This window comes from Dermacentor andersoni, chromosome 1 (genome assembly GCF_023375885.2).
Source record: "Dermacentor andersoni chromosome 1, qqDerAnde1_hic_scaffold, whole genome shotgun sequence".
Classification (NCBI taxonomy): Eukaryota; Metazoa; Arthropoda; class Arachnida; order Ixodida; family Ixodidae; genus Dermacentor; species Dermacentor andersoni.
In genome coordinates, this window is record NC_092814.1 from 53,794,067 (window position 1) to 53,815,867 (window position 21,801).

The following is a 21,801-nucleotide window of genomic DNA, read 5'->3' on the forward strand; positions in this document are numbered from 1 at the left end:
CGTTGCCATTGCCGTGGCGCGGTACACTGTGTTGCGTGCGCGTTCATTTCACGAGCTTTAGTTCCTCCTGTCCCACCTGGGCACATCAACATCCGGGAGGGCATGGTCCAGATAACACAGCCCAACAAAACACGGCGACTAACGCAAACCTGCCTACACGGCGCCTTTGCCACGGTACGAAGCCTACGGAGCAACACGTGTGAGCGCACAGAACCATAACAAAGCCGCCATTATGGCCCGAAAGCATGGCCGCTACAACAAAAGAAATAAAAAAAAACAGCAAAAAAAAAAAAGAGAGAGAAGAACCTACTACGTCATTTCTTCCACATTTTTCTCATAGCGCGCGGACGGGGGAGGGCTTCTCCCCAGTTTTCCTTCCAATGACTGTGGCAACTTCCACCTATGGCAACCGAGCATTTGACATAGCTCAGTCAGATAATTCCATAGGCGGCGCGGGTACGCTTATCGCCGACAAGAACAGCCCAGAGGGCCCTACATGCCTAAATTTTTTTATTTATCGCGATGGGTAACTCGCTATAGAACGATTCCTCAGTGGTTCTGGCCTCGTCGTAGTTCAGGAATTGCACGTGCGCAGACGGCCGTGAACTCGGCTAGGCAAACCCTACAGGTGTACCGACGACCAAGCGCAGCACTACGCCATAGAATAAAGAACAACTTTACTACGCGATAACTAAACTGCTGAAACGCGAAAGCGTGGGCAGCGCAGACATATGGCGCAGAGTCGAGCGAAAACGAAACCTTTCGACCGCCTGCGTCGTCGTCAAGAGCAATTTCAATTAGTTCTTTTTCCTAAAAATGAAACAGAATTGGCAAGTAGCATTTTATTTCATTTTATAATACAATACAAGAATGTTTTATGCAACGAATGGTTGAGTACTAGCGACAGCATTTAACTAAGGAGTGCTTTCGTCATCGGGCAAGCACTTGAATGCTGAAACTTGCTTGAATGTCCCAGGGGTATCTCTGATCATGTTCTGCATTTACCTCAATTTCTGGATTATTAAGGCTCTGTTCGCGATAATGTTGATTTTGTGCATGCTAGCTGCTCCTAATCGCAACTCAAATCAACATTAGGGGGCGCTGCGAAGCTAAGGAAGAAGAAGCATGTGCTTGCTGCGGTAAAGCTAGGAGCTAGGGAAACGACGGAGCATATTTTATTAGAATGTGAAGACGTCTACCCAGCGGTCGATTTAGGCACCACTGGCCTCCTTGAAGCCCTTGGGTTCAGCGAGAGCAGTGGTAAAGCAAACAGGTCCGCAATAGACATTAGTAAGAGGCGATTGGAGGATTGGTGGAAGAAAAGTAGGGAAACGACAAAAGACGGAGACGTACAAAAGCACAGTTCGCAATAGGGGATCAGATAATTTGGACGTGGTAGTTCATAGCGTTTTTTTTTTTTTCATTGGTTAACCTACACTCTTAGGCAAAGTTACACCCTTTGGCTTGCCCCTTCTGCCACACAACGATAATCGTTATCTGCCTTGATGCGTTTCCTTTCTTTAACGCTGCGAGCCCGGAACTTTCCAGTAACGAACGGCACGCGCGCTATCAGAAGGGGCAATCCAAAGGGTCTAAACTGTTCTATGCTGATAACGGGCGTGCCGTTCGTTACTGGAAAGTACCGGGCTTGCAGCGTTAAAGAAAGGAAACGCATCAAGGCAGATAACGATTACTGTTGTGTGGCAGAAGGGGCAAGCCAAAGGGTGTAACTTTGCCTAAGAGTGCTATAGGTAGGATATTAGGCAGCATAGTAGCAAGAGCTTGGTGGCGCAACCCACCGCCCCGTTCCAAAAAGGACGCTCATACCATCCATCCATCCATCCGGTCTAGCAAGTCTACCTTGCACTGTGCAGCATGGCGGCTATACGGAGGTCCCCGCGTGCGCTGTCCTTGGTGAAAATATTAAGTTTCTTGCAGTGCGATGTTAATTCGCGCTGTTTTGTGCAGGGAGAACGGGTAGTGGACGCCGAGCACCTCATTTTAGTCGGTACTAGTGGTACAGTGAGTAGTGAGGTAGAAGTGGTCGCGCGTGTCTGCAAACCTCCGGCGTGACAGCGGACCCGCACGAGCTTGTGGTGAGAATCACCGACGCATTCCGGGACCCATCGATCGTGGAGGCAAAGTGCTCGTGCACTGCTGGATTGTCGCAAAAGTGCAAGCACATCTCAGCTGTTTCTCCTGGCACATTTGGTGTAGTTATCAGTCCCTTTAATGTTTCATCTCTACATTGCGTTTCAATGCTGTTCATATTGCAAAGTGAAATGTTCATGTGCATGCACCGTTGTAAGCAGAAGAGATCCTATTATGTGCCAAACTGCAACTTAGCTTCACCTTGTGCTGTGGCGCTTGAGGTCACCTATCACAATACATATCCTGCTTTTTTTTTCTTTTTTTTTTCCCGACATGACTGTTCGTTTCCTATGGCTCATAGGTTATTGTTTCAAAAGTTGTGCACAAGCAACTGCGTGATATCAGTGGCAACTCAGGCAGAACTCATGAAACCAACTTTGTTGTCTTTGTGCCCTTCTTAAAGGGGCCCTAAAACTGGCTTGCTGTATAATATAGATACCACGACCGCCACAAGCCCTGTCCGCAGGGCGATCAGACAGCCGTGTGTATTGATTGGCCTCTATAAGTGATGTAGCTCCAGGCGTCGATCTCGCGTTTAGAACACGTGCCTGAACCACAAGTAGCAATGTGACAAAAAAAAGAAAGAAAGAAAGAAATTTGAGCGGGGCCTTGCTCCCTTACCATGCCCTGTGTAGCTTCCAGCACACTAGATGAGACGAAAGGAGAAAGCAATGCATCGGTGCGATAACTACTAATTCCGCTTACACTTCAAGGATTCAGAAATTTTTTGCAGCAGGCGATGTCCTTTAGTAGTGAGGTCGCGATGATCAGTCGGAAAAGCGTTTCAGTGCCCCTTTAAGTGCTTGTTAAGTGCTTTAAGTGCATGTTAAATTTTTATATGTCACTTACTTACCATTTATTGATGTTACTGATGTTAGGTCTGCACAAATGTCTCCCCATCTTGTATTACTGGTGGTTTAGTTATGCTTCCCAGGACAGCCATTTGCATTGCATTCAACAAATTGGGAAGAAGCATAAATTATGGTACATATACCAGCTGGAGTCATCTGAATGAAACCATCCTTTTAGGGTACTCAGCTCTGGTGGCCAGACTTTCCAAATATTTATTGTATGCAGGTTTGACACTGTTCCATGTTACTTCTCATGTTCTGTTTGGCAAGATAAACCCTCATGTGCTAAAAAGTGCAACGAAAATGGGCTCGAGTAAAATGTATGAGGCAAACACCTTGACAATGAGTACAGTGAACAAAAAAATTGAATGCGTGTGGTTTATTTTGTGAAAAAATACAAGTAAGGCAAGGGACAACAAACAGCCATTGAAGAATAACCTCAACTCTATGCATACAGATCATAAGTGAACTGCAAATATCTCGGAATACCATAAGACGAAAACTTGCATCAGAATGCGTAGCGTAAATCAGCACTTCAATGAAGAATACAAGTTGCAAAAGAATGTGCATTGCTAATTTACAAAAAGTGTGTTGAAGTTGAAGTCTGCAGGTTTGGCCAATGCAAACAAGTGCAGCATGTAGATCACATGGTAACCATCCTGTCTGAAAAGTATGAAACGGCTGAGTGGCATAAAAAATGCTGGATTTCCAAACAGAAGACCGCATGCCCTTACTCTCAAGGCTGCCACGCTTTGACGGAGCCAAGGTCACACGCACAAATGCCTCTATGCAAGACAGGCTACTTGCAATGTCGCCAGCCATGGCGCATGACTTCAGGTGAATCACCTAATGCCGAATATGCAAACATGCCACCGGAATTGTGAAGAATTTTTAAAAAGATGCGGGGTACGACATGTTCGTGTGACATGGTCTCTTCGCTTTGGTATTGGAGAATCCAGGGAAAGAACACTTGCGCACCCTAGTCGAGGCAGAAACAAAATGTCTGCTGGTAGTAACGCTTACCTTCTGGCAGCATGGTTACAGGACAGGTTCTTCCATTTCCCAAGATGTGGCAAATTTCCTCTTAGAAATGGCTTCAGGTACTCGGCTTACAGAAAACAAGGTTGTCCAAGTGACATCAGGTGAATTAATTTGAAAATCTTCGGAAAAAAAAGGCTTTCTAGACGGCACCTTACAAATACCAGTGTATAACCAAAATTTGCAATAGGGCCAGGTGAGGGGCCCTTACGAGGCCATGCACAATTAAGTTTTCCTAACACAGAAAAAAAGTAAACTCAGGCAACATAGCAACACATGTCAAGTTCAAATGGGCTGCAACAATACATAAGATTGTGGAAATGTAAAAAAAAAAAAAGCAAACAAAACATTAGAACAGGCTATAGTAAGGAAGTACACAATGGAAACAAGGAATATAAAAAAATTGTTGGAGGGGAATTGATTTGCCAAAAGTGAACCAACACCACCAATTTAGGAGGGGCACCATAAAAGATTAGTTTGCAATGAAGGAAAAGAAGTGCTTTCCTCACACTTCACACTAGTTTAAAGAGGTTGAGGCACCAAATTTTGAGGCTATAAAAAGCATACTGTAGGCTTCCTCTGTATGCAAAGATACTCAACATGAAGTATTGGACACAGAAAAAGTTTAAAATATATTTTAATTTGCTTCCAAAGAGTGCCTAAATGCTCGTTCTCGTGATCGAAACCCATCGCTACCGTGATTGACACCAATGTCACTGTGTTGGAAGCACAACGAAAGTTTTAGTGACGACATACCACATTAGAGTGACGTGCAATGAGTCGTGACCCACAGCACCGGGCAAGCCTAGAGAGGTTGAGTCTAGAGGGCAATGAGCCGCGTCAATCGTAGAGTCATAATTGGAGCTGCCGCAGCTAGCCAAGACAAGTGTCGGCGTGGTTTTGTTTGCCTGCATTGGTACAGAATGTGTGTGCGAGACCAGATGATGCAGCAGTGTGTGCGTCACCGCTTGGTGGGCCCACGTGACCAAGCTTCCTAGACATTAACATCACGGTCCAACTCTACCCCACGAACCGAAACTGAAAATCGTTCACATAAATAATGCGATATTAAATTATTTACTGAGAATATAAGATATTCGAGTGTGTACCATGCTTCCTGGAGCAATAAGAAGCGTTTGAAACAAAGAACGCGCAAGCCACAAATTTGATGTCTCAACCCCATTAACGTGACTTATTTTGCCATACAGAGACTGGCTGACGTGTATCTTAGTGTTACTGGTTTTAAGATGAAGCCTGAAATTCTTGGCAAATCGTTTCAGAAATAACGTAATCAAGACTCAGAGGAAGATAATACTTCTGACAGGAACAACATGCTTTTAGTTTGTAATTAGCCATGCAATTACATTACCAGAGCCAAACCACTTGATCTGTAAGAGGACAACCCAACAAAGGTCTATTTCAAATGTAAAATAAGGGCAAGCGCTGGCTTCACCTCTGCTGGTAAGGAACATGGCGCTTCCACTCCTTTAAACTTTTTAAAACTTCCTTGCATGGAAAGCACGAAGCACTCTTCGATGCAAATAATACGTTTGGGAAATGTATTGATGCAGGACTCGCAAAAATCGATGTGTTGCTAAAATCGGTGATAAAAGGTTTGCGATGCCTGCAGCTATTATAACAATGTCGTCAAGTAATCCTACCATGCTCCATGGGATTCTTGTTGACAACACTTAGAATATTTTCATTCGCTGTATAGCACACTCTACATGAACTCTTGCTGATGCTATCTTTTGTGTCCTAATTGAATCACCTTTTGACATCTGCTTTTGTTTTCTGAATGGAGGCCTGATTAACTAAATTAAGTTGTCCGCACAATTGTCATCAATAAAAAAGCCACGGTCCGCCATTATGGCATCTGATATCGGGTCTAGTTGCTTGATGAGGCAGCTTTGCTCAAACAGGGCCTTGTCTGAGGTGCGGCCTCCATATCCTTGGCTTATGTGGGCACGAAGACCTCTTCGTGTAACCACCACCATATATTTAACCGTGAAACATTTCTTATAGAAGGGGTAGGTCTGTAATGCACATCGCAAACGGTTGGGCTGGCCAATAGGAATTATGGTGCAATCTACAATGACACGCACGTTACTGAAGTGTTTAAAACAGACGGGCAAATGTTCAACACCATCTTCTTTTGGTGGCACAGCCACAGTTACTTTTAAAATTTCAGACATCAACTGAGCAGTCTCTGCAATTATGTTGCTACATTTAGTTAGAGAACAGTTAAAAAGGTGACTCAAGAATGCAGTGGAAATATTATGCTTCAATTTCACCAATGTCAATGCAATTGTTTTTACGCATAACTGGTGCCGTCCTGAAAGTGGATGAATTTTTGTGTGGCACGTCACAAGAGCATTCAGAACATCGAATGATGGCAGGCCTGTGAACGTATTTACGTTGCTACTATTTATCGTGTCCACAAACTTCTGTGGAAAAGAACCCGATGTCACTTGGACAGCCTTGCTTTCTGTAAGCCTTGTTCCTGAAGCCATTTCTAGTAGGAAATTTGTCACGTCTTTTTCTTCTCTTGAGTACTCTGCCATTAATGTCCGGGGGCCAGGTTGGCAAGCGCATTCCTGTCACAAAACAAAAGCAAGAGTTATGTATAATGTCTGACATAACTGACACGAGATGCAGCTTCTTTTTTGTCATTCCAATAATGCACGTCAATGTGTTAAATTCAATGCTGGAAGTAGGAAACCCAGAGTTTTTGCATCAGTTAATTTGCACCCATCACACACAATGCTTTCACGAAGTAAATCCAGAAAGCATGCTGCCGGCTAGGTAAAGACAGCTACCACATCACATATATATAGAAAAATAAATTGCCATATTTGCAATGTCCTTGTCACTTATGGTGTTTGCAAGGCTTTGGTCCATGCTGTTAGGGGATGGGAGATCGTCCTGCAATGTCAGATAGAGTTCAGTCCAAGGAACCAGTGGTTAAACAATGTGTGCACAAGTTGCAGTTAATGTGCACCCATCACACACCACGTAATACAATGCTTTGACGAAGTAAGTCCAGAAAGCATGCCGCCGTCTAGGTAAACACAGCTACCACAACACATACATATACAAAAAGAAATTACCATATTTCGTTTGTCACTTATTTGGTCCATGCTGTTGCTGTCAGGGGATGGGAGATCGTCCTGCAATGTCAGACAAAGTTTAATTCCAAGGAATTAGTGGTGAAACAATGTGTGCACAAGTTGTGGGCAGCCAATTTACCATGGTGGTCGTGCTGACAGGTGCATGGGGCAACGCCTTTGCTTCTAATGGGGAGGCAGCAGTTTCTTTGCTTGATTCATTCTGTAATGCATTAAAAGGTGTTGACATTATTTATTGCATGCTTGTAGCCATGGTGTATGTACCATTAGCATATAAGTGCTGCACTATGCGGTCAAATTAACTTACTCTGGCTGACCGATATGCACGTCAACGAAGTCTTGCCAGTGAAAGCTCTTTCATACGAGCATCCTTATTCTCATCATAACATGACGTCCTTGGCAGGTTTTCAGTTGGTACTGCATTTTTTTCAGCCGCCGTCTTTGACATGCTACATCTGAAAAAATAAATGAATTGTTTATGCTTTATTGTGTCTCAATATTGGCTGCACCCAAAATTTTTTTCTTTTTACCTCGGAAACAAGGCCACAATATTTATAAAAAAGCATTTGCAAGGAAATGAAGCACAGGTTTGAGTGTGCAGGGCTATGCAACGTTGTACACCGAATGTAGCATCTGCAAAATGTAGTTGAAAGCTGCTCATAACACAAAGTACACAGGTGCAAACACCACCATATGACCGTAGTATTTTTGCCACTTATTTGGGGATGATTTAATAATACAGATAATGCTAGTTTAGGTACTAATACTGCACATATATATGGGACACGTCAGTAGACGGCGGACGCCGTTAATTTTTCTCGCAACTAGCAAACGCGTGTAAAATTGACATGTAGCTGTCGCGTAAGTGGCAAACTTCTGCAATGAACGTGATAGGCTCGCGGTCGGTGCGAAATACCAGTGTCATATGGGCACTCTTGAGCGCGTCGGAGATTCTCAAGTGCAAGTGGCAAATTCGTAATCAGTCGCGCTGGGAAGTGCCCGTGTGCAGTGCGCCTGTGCTGCAAGTTCATCCGCGCCACACATGATATTTATTGCGCTTTAGCATGCCACATACGTGGCACGTTTACACTGAACACTTCCCGAACTTGCTAGTACATCATTCGTAAACATTTGAATCTCCGGCGCCCGTATAAGTTGCGCGAGACGTGTTGGGCATCAAAAGCCTCCCGAGTTACAGCCGGGTGTAGTCAACGAGTGCAGAGGAGACGTTCCCCGCAGAAACCGCTGTGAAACGTCGAACATGAGTTCTAATTACAGCCAATGTGGTCAACGAGTGCAGAGGAGACGTTCCTCGGAGAAACCGGTGTGACAGGTCTCGAAGCTGTGCTCGTATTTCGCATTGCGGCTAACATATGCAGCAAATAATGCACAGCCCAATCGCCAGTCCTCGCAATGTGAAACGTGTTTACATAAGGTGCCACAGCGACATGTATAACGGCAGAAGGAAGGAGGGAAGGAAAAACATTATTGCTCTATTTACGGCTTTCAATGGCTAACAGAGGTCTTCATGTTTTACTGAAGTCTCCGTCGTCTTGAGTGGTCGGCGCCCCTATTCCAGAGCACCGCTGAGCCTGGCCACTTTGAGAGCGTGTTGAACCAATCTTTTTTGGACTGTGAACACGCCGCTGGTGAGCAGGCCCTCCCACTGTTCCGCACTGGGTTTTTTTTCTTTGTGGAAAGAGAAGTTATTTCTGCACTCCCATGTGATGTTATATAGTGTTGGGATGGCCCCACACCATGGGCATGTGTCCCTGTATTGACTGGGAAACATTTTATGTAGGATGTGTAGATTGGAGAATGTTCCTGTCTGCAGCCTTCGCCAGCCGACTGCTTCGTGTTGTGTTAAAGATGGGTGGGGTGGTGGATATATTATCCTTTTGCCTCTGTGATGGTTTAGTATTTCCGCGTACGTTGGTTCCACCGTCATAGTGGTATCCAGGTCCATTGATTGTCCCACTCGGTATGTGAGCTAGCGAGCTAGACTGTCGGCCCTCTGGTTACCCTCTATTCCGGTGTGACCCGGCATCCAGTAAATCGTATGCAGTATCTTTTCGTACGGAAGCCCTGCCTCGAGGAGGATTCGCAGCGCACCTTTGTTGATTCTACCTGCCGTGTAATTTCTGCATGCTTCTTTGGAGTCTGTGAGTATTATCAAGGATCTGTTTCTACGGTAACCCTCCGCCGCTGCTAGAGCCACAGCTGCTTCTTCCCCCTCCGTTACCGTTGTTACGTTTCGCCTACGACGCGCGGTATAGCCGGCGCGGATGCAACGGACGCCGGGGCTTCATTCAAAGCGGCGGACATTTTGGCCCGTTCAACGCTGCCGTAACGCCTCCTGCCAAGCGCGCCCAGGCATGTTTCAATGCCACGTGTATTCGTGTGTGCATGTTGGCGCCCACGCTTGTCAAAGCGCGGCAGCCGGGGAGAGGAGCTCCCCAAGTGTGAAGCGAGGAGGTCTGACCGGCGCCGGCCTGGCGGATGCGTCACTACACTCGTCTCAACGTGTCTCTCAGCCTGTCCGTGCCCCGCATCACGTGCGCCTCTGACGAGGCGTTCCTTCTCCCCCTCGACTCCGAGAGTATAAAAGCAGCTGCTCCCGGACGCCGAGGGAGGCTCCGATTTCTTCTGTTGAGTAACGTGCTCTCCCATCTCTCCACTTCGGTCGACCTGACCGGCCGCTCTTTTGCGATGCTAGAATAAACAAGTTGTTCTGTTAGCAGTCGACTCATGCTTTGCCAGGACCTTCGGATGCTTCCAGTTCTGCCCCAGGCCGCCAGGCCAACGCTACCCTTGGGGCTTGCGACCCATTTGCAATAACGGGTGTCAGCGCTGAGATTCCAACAACTGTCTGCCAGCGGTGGGATAGCGACAACGGAGGCCAGCAGCGAAGATATGCGGTTGACTGTATGCTGAGCAGCACAACGACCATCCGGGAGCAGTGCAACGAGCCCTGTGTGATGACTGGTTGCCTGCAGCGGAACGACTGCGCTGAATTCTTGGCTGCGAGGTTTGGTGAGTGCGGGACTTTCTTCTTCTGAGTTTTGCCAGGCTTTTGTTAGTGTCAGAAACAGAGCTGGTGATTGTGGTTGTCGTTGCTGCCGGGTTAGTTTGCGGCAAGACAATAGTAGGCAGTAGAGAAAGCAGCATTCAGAGCAGCCATGGATTGGAAGTCGTTGCGCAAACCGAAATTGCTGGAGCTTGCAAGAGAGTTGGGTCTGGATGTCTCAGACAAACTCAGAAAACCAGAACTGCTAAGGGCTATTCTTGAGTTAGAAGCTGAGGATGACGAGCTGTCGGAATGCCTTGAGACCATTGAGGAGAGGGAGACGGCAAAAAGACAGGAACTTAAAGAACAAAAAGAGAAAGAAAAAGAAGAGCGCGACCGTCAACACGCTTTGGAAATGAAGCGTCTCGAGGTAGAGATGGAACGCGCTCGTAATGGAAGTGAGGCACACGGTGCAGGAGAACGAGTATCGTTCAAAATGACTGACCTGATGCGGCCGTTTAAGCTTGGAGAGGACATTGGTTTGTTCCTGGTTAACTTTGAGCGAACGTGCGAGAAGCAGGGGTTCTCTCGGGAAACGTGGCCACAGCGCTTGCTCACTTTGTTACCCGGCGAGGCGGCCGACGTAGTAGCTCGCTTGAAGAGAGAGGAGGCAGAGGATTTCGACAAAGTGAAATCGAGTCTGCTAAAAAAGTACAGGCTGTCAGCGGAGGCGTTCCGTCGGAAGTTTCGGGAAAATGAGAAAGGCAAAAGTTTGTCATATACAGAGTTTGCCTACAGGCTTATGTCAAACATGCAGAAGTGGCTCAAAGAAGAGAAAGCGTTTGGTGACCACGAGAAAGTTCTGCAGTGTTTCGGGCTGGAACAGTTTTATAGTCGGTTACCTGAGAACGTGCGGTACTGGGTCTTGGATAGGCCAGACGTTAGTACAGTGGCTAAAGCCGCCGAGCTAGCCGAGGAGTTTGTGACGCGTCGGGCTCGCGGAGCTAAGGACGGTCAAAAGGGTGAATTTGGCTCCAAGTTTGAGAGGCCGAAGTTCACACCCATGAGAGCAAGGGGCGACACACGTAGTGCGGATGCGAGTGAAAGCAGTCCGACCGAACGTAAGGAGACGGCGGCAACCGAAGCCGAACGCAGAAAGCGGTTCGAGACGAGGCAAGCGCGCGTTTGTTATACGTGCCAGAAGCCGGGTCACTTTTCGGCGCAGTGTCCGGAAACAAAAACAAAAGTCGTGTTTTTGTCATTATGCAGCACTGACGAGAACATGAAGCTTCTCGAGCCTTACATGCGAGACCTCCTCGTGAACGGGAAAGAGTGCCGAGTGCTTCGCGATTCAGCAGCTACGATGGATGTAGTTCACCCCTCTTACGTAGAACCCGATATGTTCACGGGCGAGTGCGCATGGATCAAGCAAGCCGTAGAAGCTCATAGCGTGTGTCTGCCCGTAGCAAAAGTGCTTATTGAAGGACCTTTCGGAGCACTTGAGACGGAGGCCGCAGTGTCATCTATGCTGCCCCCCCCCCCCCCCCCCCCCCCAGTACCCGTACCTATTTTCGAACAGGTCCGATCACCTCCTGCGCGAGAAGGGGCTTTTGTTTGGCGAGGCTAGCGTTCAGGCCTTAACCAGATCGAAGGTTCGGGAGCTCGCTGCAAAGGCGGTAGTTGCGGGGCCGACGTTGTCGAACAATGAGAAAGGGTCAGAGGCGCAGCAAGCTGATATTCAGAGCACGTCCGAACTGAATAAAATTTAGCCTGTAGCGTTGAAGGCACCAGATACTGGTGAGGAAATGCCCGACACGGGAAAGTTAGAAGAGCTATCTGCAGATTTGCTCATCGCGCCTACGTCAGATGGACTGAATAGGTTGCTAAAAGTCAGCCGGTCGGCTTTGATAGCCGAGCAAAAAAAAAGGATGGCAGCCTAGAAAACATCCGCTACAATGTCAAGGAAGGTATCGCCAAGAAAAATGCTCGTTTTGTGGAAAGAGGTGGGGTCCTGTACCGGAAGTATCTAGACCGCAGGGGAGTGGAGTTCGATCAGCTGATCGTGCCTCAGTGCTACCGTCAGGATCTGTTGCGCTTGTCGCATGGGGGTTCGTGGTCCGGACACCTAGGAGTTAAGAAAACTAAGGACCGTCTCTTACAAGAGTTTCAAGGTCTGTTCTCTGAGAGGCCTGGTAGGACTTCTGTCCTTACTCATGACATAGAACTTACCTCCCCAGAGCCAGTACGATCCAAGGCGTACCGGGTGTCACCCCGCCAGAGCGATATTTGGAGGCTGAGGTAAAGAAAATGCTACAGCTCGGTGTTATTGAGGCGGGTGAGAGTGATTATACCTCCCCTTTGATTTTAGTTGAGGTACCGGGCAAGGAACCTCGTCCTTGCGTCGACTACCGCAGGCTTAATTCCATCACTAAGGATCAAATTTATCCGATCCCTAACATCGAGGAGCGCATTGAGAAAGTTAGTAGCGCTCAGTTTATTTCCACCCTAGATCTTGTCAGGGGTTATTGGCAGGTTCCACTTACAGAAGAGGCTAGTAGGTATGCGGCGTTCATTTCACCAATGGGAACGTTCCGTCCTAAAGTTTTGAGTTTTGGTTTGAAGAACGCGCCATACTGCTTTTCAAGCCTCGTGGATAAAGTGTTGCGGGGACAGCAAGAATTCGCTTTACCGTATTTAGACGACGTAGCGATATTTTCCGCATCCTGGTCTGAGCATATGGCACACTTGCGGGCTGTGCTAACCCGCCTGCGCGAAGCGGGCTTGACAGTCAAGGCTCCCAACTGCCAGTTAGCACAGGCCGAGGTTGTCTACCTCGGTCACGTGATTGGTCGGGGTCGTCGCCGCCCCTCTGAAATAAAGGTGGCCGCTGTGCGAGACTTCCCGCAACCGCGCACGAAGACCGATATTCGGTCGTTCTTAGGTGTCGCCGGCTACTATCAGAGGTACATCCCCAGGTACTCTGATATCGCGGCTCCCCTGACGGATGCTCTAAGAAAAACAGAGCCCCAAACAGTCGTATGGGACGAGACAAAGGAAAGAGCTTTTAGCGCCCTAAAGAGCGCCCTAACAAGCCAGCCTGTGCTACGATCGCGAGACTACACAAAAGGGTTCGTTGTTCAGTGCGATGCTAGTGAGCGAGGCATGGGCGTTGTACTGTGCCAACGGGAAAATGGAGAAGTGGAACACCCCGTCCTGTATGCTAGTCGTAAGCTGACCAGTCGTGAGCAGGCGTACAGCGCCACCGAGAAAGAGTGTGCGTGTCTCGTGTGGGCCGTTCAGAAATTGTCATGCTACCTAGCCGGCTCGAGGTTTATCATTGAGACGGATCACTGCCCTCTCCAATGGCTGCAGACCATCTCTCCCAAAAATGGCCGCCTCCTGCGCTGGAGCCTCGCTTTGCAACAATATTCCTTTGAGGTGCGTTACAAAAAGGGGAGTCTCAACGGTAACGCCGATGGCTTAAGTCGAAGCCCCTAACGTAGGAATCAGTCTCAAAGTTGTTTGTTACGGATGTTTTTCTTCCTGAGGCAGGATTTTTAACATATTGCTTTTGTGTAGTGTTTCAAAGTGATGATGTGCTTTCTAGTGCCATTTTCCAATTTGTGGACGCGTTCTGAGTGCTGCTAGACTACTGTAAGGAACTAGACAGTAGTACAAAAGGGCAAAGAGCCTGGCAGGGCTTAGTGAGGGTTGTGTCGTGCTTGCTGACTGAGCGGTTGAGTTTCGGCGTAGTTCTAACGCTTGCTGGGAACGAGAGAAAAATGGCAACTCTCCCGAAGTCACTTTGCAGTGTCCTGTGTGAACCTGAACGTGAGAACGAGGCCTTCTCTGTGCGCTGCGCTCAAGAAACGCCGAGGGACGACCGACTTCGGTTATGAGCATCATCGAGCGACATCCCTCCGGACAGCGGATGCAGTCCCCTGACCATCGGGATCTCCTTCTCCCGGCGGGGCGGTCTGTTACGTTTCGCCTACGACGCGCGGTATAGCCGGCGCGGATGCAACGGACGCCGGGGCTTCATTCAAAGCGGCGGACATTTTGGCCCGTTCAACGCTGCCGTAACGCCTCCTGCCAAGCGCGTCCAGGCATGTTTCAATGCCACGTGTATTCGTGTGTGCGTGTGTGTGTGTGTGCATGTTGGTGCCCACGCTTGTCAAAGCGCGGCAGTCGGGGAGAGGAGCCCCCCCAAGTGTGAAGCGAGGAGGTCTGACCGGCGCCGGCCCGGCGGATGCGTCACTACACGTCTCAACGTGTCTCTCAGCCTGTCCGTGCCCCGCATCACGTGCGCCTCTGACGAGGCGTTCCTTCTCCCCCTCGACTCCGAGAGTATAAAAGCAGCTGCTCCCGGACGCCGAGGGAGGCTCCGATTTCTTCTGTTGAGTAACGTGCTCTCCCATCTCTCCACTTTGGTCGACCTGACCGGCCGCTCTTTTGCGATGCTAGCATAAACAAGTTGTTCTGTTAGCAGTCGACTCATGCTTTGCCAGGACCTTCGGATGCTTCCAGTTGTGCCCCAGGCCGCCAGGCCAACGCTACCCTTGGGGCTTGCGACCCATTTGCAACAACGGGTGTCAGCGCTGAGATTCCAACACCGTGCAGCTCCTTAGGGTTGCGCTGCTTATCAGCTCTCCCATGTGATCCACGGTCACTGCCTCAACTCTATGAACTGCCTGGCCGTTCGCTTTTTCTTTGCTAGCAGCTCCATTCTTCCGTCTGTGACAGCAGCCTCTACGGCACACAAGGCGATTGGACCTCAGTATGGCGTTTCTCCCTACTGCCGCTAGGTGTCGCATGAATTGCTGGAGTTGCGAAAAGCAAGACTCAGCCATGTCCTAGACAAATGCGTCCTTTACGGTTTGAAAGTACTAGCATCTTGCTCCCTTTTCTGAGGTGTAAAAACTTAAGCGAATGTCCCATATTACAGTAATAAGTTATGTACGACTGTGTGTCGATGTTATAAAAGCCTAAGAAATTCGATGAGTCAGGCACAAAAAGCCAGAGTCTCACTTTTTTCCAGACGCTAGTTGGTCCTCGATTAATTGTTCTTCTGTGCGGTGTATAAAACTCGTAGCCATGGTAATTTCTAATATAGGAAAACATAGTTTTAGAAGAGCACTGCGAAGAAGAATAAAAGAAAAGGAGCTTAATTATTTCAGTAGTGCCATCATTTGAGGTTGTGAATATATTCAATGCTTGGGGCTATTTCGCAGTACGGGGGCGGTATGGTCCCCATATTTTGGGTTTCTGCCTTGTTAAAATTACCTATGACTACCTGAGGGTACTTGCTGAATATGTGGCCCATGCAGTACCTTAATTTACTTGGAGACTTAACTATATAATATTTGGTTGCCTGAGCTTAACTGCAAATCTAACCCTCATATACTAGAACCGTTCCTCTACTGAACACTCCACCATAGAATACGACGCAAATAAGTAGATAGCCTCGCCACCCCATGACAAAAATGGTCACTACAGTCATGGTCACTCACGGCCATCCATGCTCATGGCAATTCTTGAGAACTGTATCCTCATCAATTGAGGGGTGGCACTGTGCTTAACTCGATGAAGTGGAGGAATAACTTAGAGCCAAGAATCGTTTGAGAATATTGGGGTTGAAGTAATAATTTGGTTGATTGGTTGTACCTGCCATACCATCATTATACTCACCAAAGAAAATGCGCAGCCTCATTAATTGTTTCATACTGTTTGACTATACTTGCTGTTATTGTCATGTCCAGTTTTCCATGTTGTTACATTGCTAGAATGTTGCACATTACTACAAAAAAGTTCACGTTTTACCATTGCTTTCGAGAAGCAAAATCAACATGTTATCTTATTCTTCCATGGATACATAGCAATACTTTAGTAGTATAGATTGTGGTGTCAGTTAATTGTGACAGCAGGTGAAGTTGGGAGCCTCCATATATTGATTTGTAATAATCAGTAATAAAGATACTTAACATCTTCCAGAAGAAGCATATGTTCAATCCTGATGTGACAAATCTGCATGCATGGCGGATGCAATTATAACCTGGCTGTGCACTGTTGAACACCATGTGCATTGAAAGCTGCATATCAGACTAAACACACAACAGGGTAGCATCGAACTTTAGTCCTTAAAGGCAGCATGCTATATGATGGCTTTGTTTTATCTAGAGGCCATCTTGTACTATATATGCGACTGGTGCTGGTGTATTGTAGGAATTCCTTTCACTCGACTCTATTCCTTTCCGATCAACCACTGCTTAAGGGGCCCTGAAGCACTTTTTATCAAAGTGGAGAAAGGCATTTGAAGTGAAAATAGGCTATTTCAGAAATACTTTGCAGCAAAAAGTAATTCAATGTGTTCAGCAGAAGCGGAGTTATTTGCAATCAAACACGGCACCCGCTGTGCTTCCGTTCCATCTTGAATGCCTTGCACTGCGAAGCATGGATGAAGGAAAGCATAGGAGATGCCCCGGCCAGCACGGACGTATTGAAGAAAGTGTGGCGGAAGTCACTTGCTGTTTTTCGCAAAGGACCACTGTAACGAGCGTGAGTAACGACACGCACACCAAGGCGAGTGCTGAACAAAGACTCTTTATTGCAACGCACGCCGACGACTCGAGCACGCGCAACAGCCTCTTGGGAGCTCAGGGTTGCCGGCTGGGCAATGCGCTCCCGCTAGGCTGGGCTACGTTACAACCACTGGGACTGGTTAATCCACGCGCCACCGCCGCTGGCACGGAGGAAGGAAACTAAGGAGAGGCCCTACCCCCTCCGCGCGCTAGGAGAAAAGTGTGGCGGAAATGACGTAGAAGGTTCTCATTTTTTTTGCTGCTTTTTTATTTTTTTTGTTGTATGGCCACGTCTTTTGGGCCACAATGGCGGCGTTGTTATGGTTTTGAGCGCTCACTCGTGTTGCTCTGGTAGCTTTCGGGCCGTGGCAAAGGCGCTGAGTGGGCGGGTTTGCGTTAGTCACCGTGTCTTGTTGCGCTGTGTTACCTGCACCGTGCTGTGACAGATGTTGCGCGAGCGCGCGCGCTCCGCGCGGCGTGGTTTCGCGAAAGATGTAAACAAGAGAGGAGGGTGGCCCAAAAGGCGGAGCATCGCCATGAGCAACGCCAAATTCCGGCTTCACTTTTGCTTCACAAAGAGTGACGTCAGGGCCTCTCCTTAGTTTCCTTCCTCCGTGGCCGCTGGTCGGCGGAAACGTGTATGGAGGGGTTTGTATCCCAAACGTCAACGTTGCCATAGCAACCACGCTCCTCGCTCTCTCGCTGCTGCTCTAGGCCTCTGAAAAGCGAAGTAGGTTTTCTCGGTCCGTGTCTTTCTCGCAGCAGATTCTGTTCGCGAGACAACCTGACTTTGCAGCCTCGTGTGTAAGCTTGAAAGTTGTGTTAGGGCATATATGAATGTGAGTGTCAGCCAGCAACAAAGACGCTCAAAGTAATGACAGCACGGGTCTTCGTCGTCTTCTTCAGCGCGCCACGAAAAAGCACAAGAGCGCGTCTGCTTCACTAAAACTGTTTCGTAGGCTCTGTTCTGACGTGTGTCGGCAGCAAATCATAGAATAAAGCAAACACTACCGGCGGCTCGTAGCAATGCAAGTTCAAAGATCCCGCCTATCTGCTCCGGCGAGCTGATTGCATGGAGGCGCAACGTGAGATGCCACACTAACATGGCTGCATTTCCGGCTTCAAAAACGTGACGTCAAGGCTTCTCCTATTTTGTTTCTTTCCTCCACAACTGCGAAGGCTACGGCGCAGTGGGGCGTGCCCACAACGCGCTGCCTTCTAAATGTCACCATGGCGCGCAGTTCAAATTTCATTTTGAATGTATCGTTGACGCCACGACTTCCGCCTTTGGTGCCTACGACGCGCTAAACGTAAGCCAAAACGCGGTTGTACTCAGCGAGCCGCAGTGCGCTTAGCCAGTGGACTTGTGGCAGCACCCCGCGGCGTCCGCGGTATCTACGCCATGTAGCCGACCGCAGCTTGATGTCAGCTATCGGCCAATAGCAGCCGTCTAAGGGAATCACGAAATAAGGCGTCCAGAAGAGTGTGAGGACAGTGCCTTCTGTTGAAAAGAGTGCGTTTGAGAGAAAGGTGACTTCGTAATCCGCTTGCGAGCTCCACCATATAGGTGTTCTGTGGCTCCACGCTCCGCGTACGACAGCAAAACTTGGTCGAGATGTTCACAGCAGCGTATGCTACCCGCGGACTACGTTATTTCACCAAGCCCGAGGGGTGGTTCAGGGCCCCTTTAAGATCAGCTGAGCCTGGTGATAACGTAGGCAGAGCGCTATTCAGACCACTGATAAAGTGCAAAAAAGGAAAGAATTGGAACAAAATCGCCACATTATTCTGGCCTAGGTTCGCAACAGCACTCCAGTAACCACACCTGGCATTTTTTTTAAAGGTTATCTGAATTTGCAAATACCCTACTACTACTATATAGCTACAAGCATTTTCTTTTTTTTTTTTTTTTAACTACAACCCAACTTGAAGACATGCAGTGAGAGATGACCAGTGTTTCCCTCACATTGTATCAACAGCTTCCTCCTCCTATATATAGGCTGTAATGGGTGCATACACTGGCTATTGCATCAGAATTGTAATCAAGCACTGCATGTATCACCTAACACTTTTGTTATCCACTCTCACAAATCCACTGCTTTCATTTTCTACACCTGCAAACTGCAAAGAATGCATCTGCAACACCTGCAAAGAATATTTTGCTGAGTGGAGTCCATTTGCTGAGTTTTGAAGCCTGTGTGTATAAGTTTGTGAGCATATGTGAGTACAGTAGTACAAAGTTTGGTGAAAACTGGCAATACATGGTTAGAATAAAAAGAGCACTTGCCTAACTACTAGCAAAACAAATATACTCATGCAATTGACATTTAAATTCAGGGCTTTTGCAGGTCCCTTGTTCACAATGCAAGGCTAAGGCGCCGATTATTTATGTGCTAGCCGCAGAGAGCATGTGCATATCTCTAGGAGATTACCCAACATCCATGTTATCACATTCATTGTCAATTTGTTCCATAATGACTTTAAATGCCGATTCAAAGATAGACACTTCAACGTTGTGATTATACCAGCTGAAGCCCAGTCATTGTTGCAGTTGATGTTAATGCGATATTCCACCAAGGTGTTCGAGCATGCACAGCCTTTTCTGATGTTTTTGATGCTGCTGAATACCTTATTTTAAAGTTTTCAGTCTTATGAGTGTAGAATGTGTCGCAATTCCTGCATGATATATTGTAGATCACCCCTGAATACTTAGGTTTACAAAGTCTTTCACTTGAATGAGCTGTTGCTTTAACTTACAGTGGAATCTTGATAAAAGGAAATTGCTTAACAGAACTGCCTCCTAAACGAAACGCCATGCTCATGGTTGGTTGGTTTTGTATTCATGCAATTGTATTCAGCTTTGTCTTTTGGTAAATGGAACTCCTGATAATTTTCTCCTGATCAGAACTCCTGACCAATTTTCCTGGTCCCTCGACGTTCCCTTTCAAGAGAGTCCACTGGACTTTGGCACTTGGGCAATTTTTACACCGTATCTGCCAAGAATTCTTGCAAGTCACTTGTTGGTACCTTGTGCATGGGAGACCGGGGCACAGTTCTGGGTTTTTTTATATATATATTTAATTTCATAGCCAACAGAAGAGTAGAGTTCTTGTGCTTTCGGCAGCTTTTAAGGATAGGGATTGTTGGACAGCACTTTTTTTCAGCGTGGCTAGCTTTTGCCTATGGTCTCCAGGGTCAGAGCAGATCAGACTTGTATGTAACGAATTGCATGTAATTAATTACTTGTAATTAATCACATGTAAGTTTGTAATTGGTCGATTACTTATGTTACTGTGCAACACTCACTGTAGTTCAATTACTTTTTTCAGCAATCAATTACAAATAACCAGTTTCTTTAATGACAAGACAAGCTGTAACAGGTGGCGTAGCTTTGAGCACTTGAATTTGGCAGAAAAGAGTATAAAACGCCTGCGGTTGTGTCATACAGTAGCCTCGCAAGGGCACATATTCAGACCACTAAACCAAGGCGTCAGTATTTATTTACTCCACCGCTCCACCAACGCTCCACCAGGTAGCGGCCGATGATTTGAATCGGCACTGCTCTGGCTCGATATCAATGGCCATTTCGGATGTTCACAGCAGTAAATCACTATTGGATTTTCCAGCTTTTCAGTGCCCTACCAGGAGTGCCTTCTCCGAGCCCCAGGTACAACAAAGCGTTGCACTTCCTAGACGTAAGCATCACGGCATTCAATAACCACAATATTGTGTGCAAGGTGTTCATATGTTACTATACTGCTCTTGCCTCCAGTGCGCTCACTGACCGAGTTTCCAATCTCACTAATCATATCTTCTCATGGAAGTGAGGGAAGATGACCAATGCAAATTTTTAAAAGGAATTGTTAGGTAAGGTAAATGAAGGGCTGCAGATGGCTTACTGAAAGAACCAGGCAAGCTCATTTTATTTACTATATTTGTGCAATGTTAACAAAGATTGGGTGCAAAATAGCATAAAAGTAATTGATTACATTTTAGTAATTGTTCAGTTACTTTTATGGGACAGTAATCAGACCCTGTAATGAATAAATTTTTGGAAGAAGTAACTGTAATTGTAATCTTTTACCTTTCTTTCTGTAACTTGTACATCTGGAGCAGATGCGGTACATACAGAATAAGAGTGCAACTATGATAAAGTGCTTGTGTTCAATGGGATGTGCAGAGTCAAACCTTAATTACTTGCCAGTGAGGGTCAGCTTCCTATACATACAGTTTGAAAGTCCCCGGGAAGTACATTATATAAGGACATCGGGGAATGCATTCTGTCAATATTATTCCTCCAAGGCCAACTGAAGACTTGGAATGATGAAATTCAGATGTTCAAGAAAAGGCGTCACGCTATGGTGACAGATCACGGAGGCAACTATCCACATATTGAATGAAAAGTTTTTGGAGTCAAAAACACAACTCCACTTTTCTGATACTAAGTGTGAAACAGTTTGAGAAAAATAAAAGCAAAAGCATGTTCTAGTCCTCTACATGCAAGGAGTCAGTGAGTAACTTGCAAGAATTCTAAATTTTTGATATGTAAAAATTACCTACGTGCCAGTTAGAAAGTTAAAGCAACAGGTTGTCTGAATGGAAAGCTCTTTGCAAACTTAAACGTATCTAGAGGTAATCTACAAGTTACGGTGCAAGGATTGTAATGCATCCTATATTGGAGAGACGCGAAACTTTAAAAGGACTTAGCAGCAGCAGAACAACATCGGTAGAGGCAATGCAAGCTCGAATGCCATGACGGAGCATCCTATTAATGCTAACTACAACACTGACTGGAATTTTGTTGGAGTAATCACAACAGTAAAAGCATCCACCTTAACATCTGCTTTTGAAATCATTATGGATCTGACCAACACACACACGATAAACCAGATGTGAGGTAATCTTCCTCCTTAGGTATACTCCTACACACTATACCATCCAGCACATAAATAATCATACCCTCCTGCCATGCCCTTCATTGTGAACAAGGCACACATATTGGCTCCAGAACATCAATTAATACAAGTATGTTTACTTTGCTAGTAATT

At 46.9% G+C, this 21,801-nt stretch overlaps 1 pseudogene; it reads right to left on the reverse strand.

Moving 5' to 3' along the window:
- Positions 1–43: 43 nt before the first annotated feature.
- LOC126545531 (uncharacterized) lies at positions 44–7,645 on the reverse strand (annotated as a pseudogene).
- Positions 7,646–21,801: the final 14,156 nt, after the last annotated feature.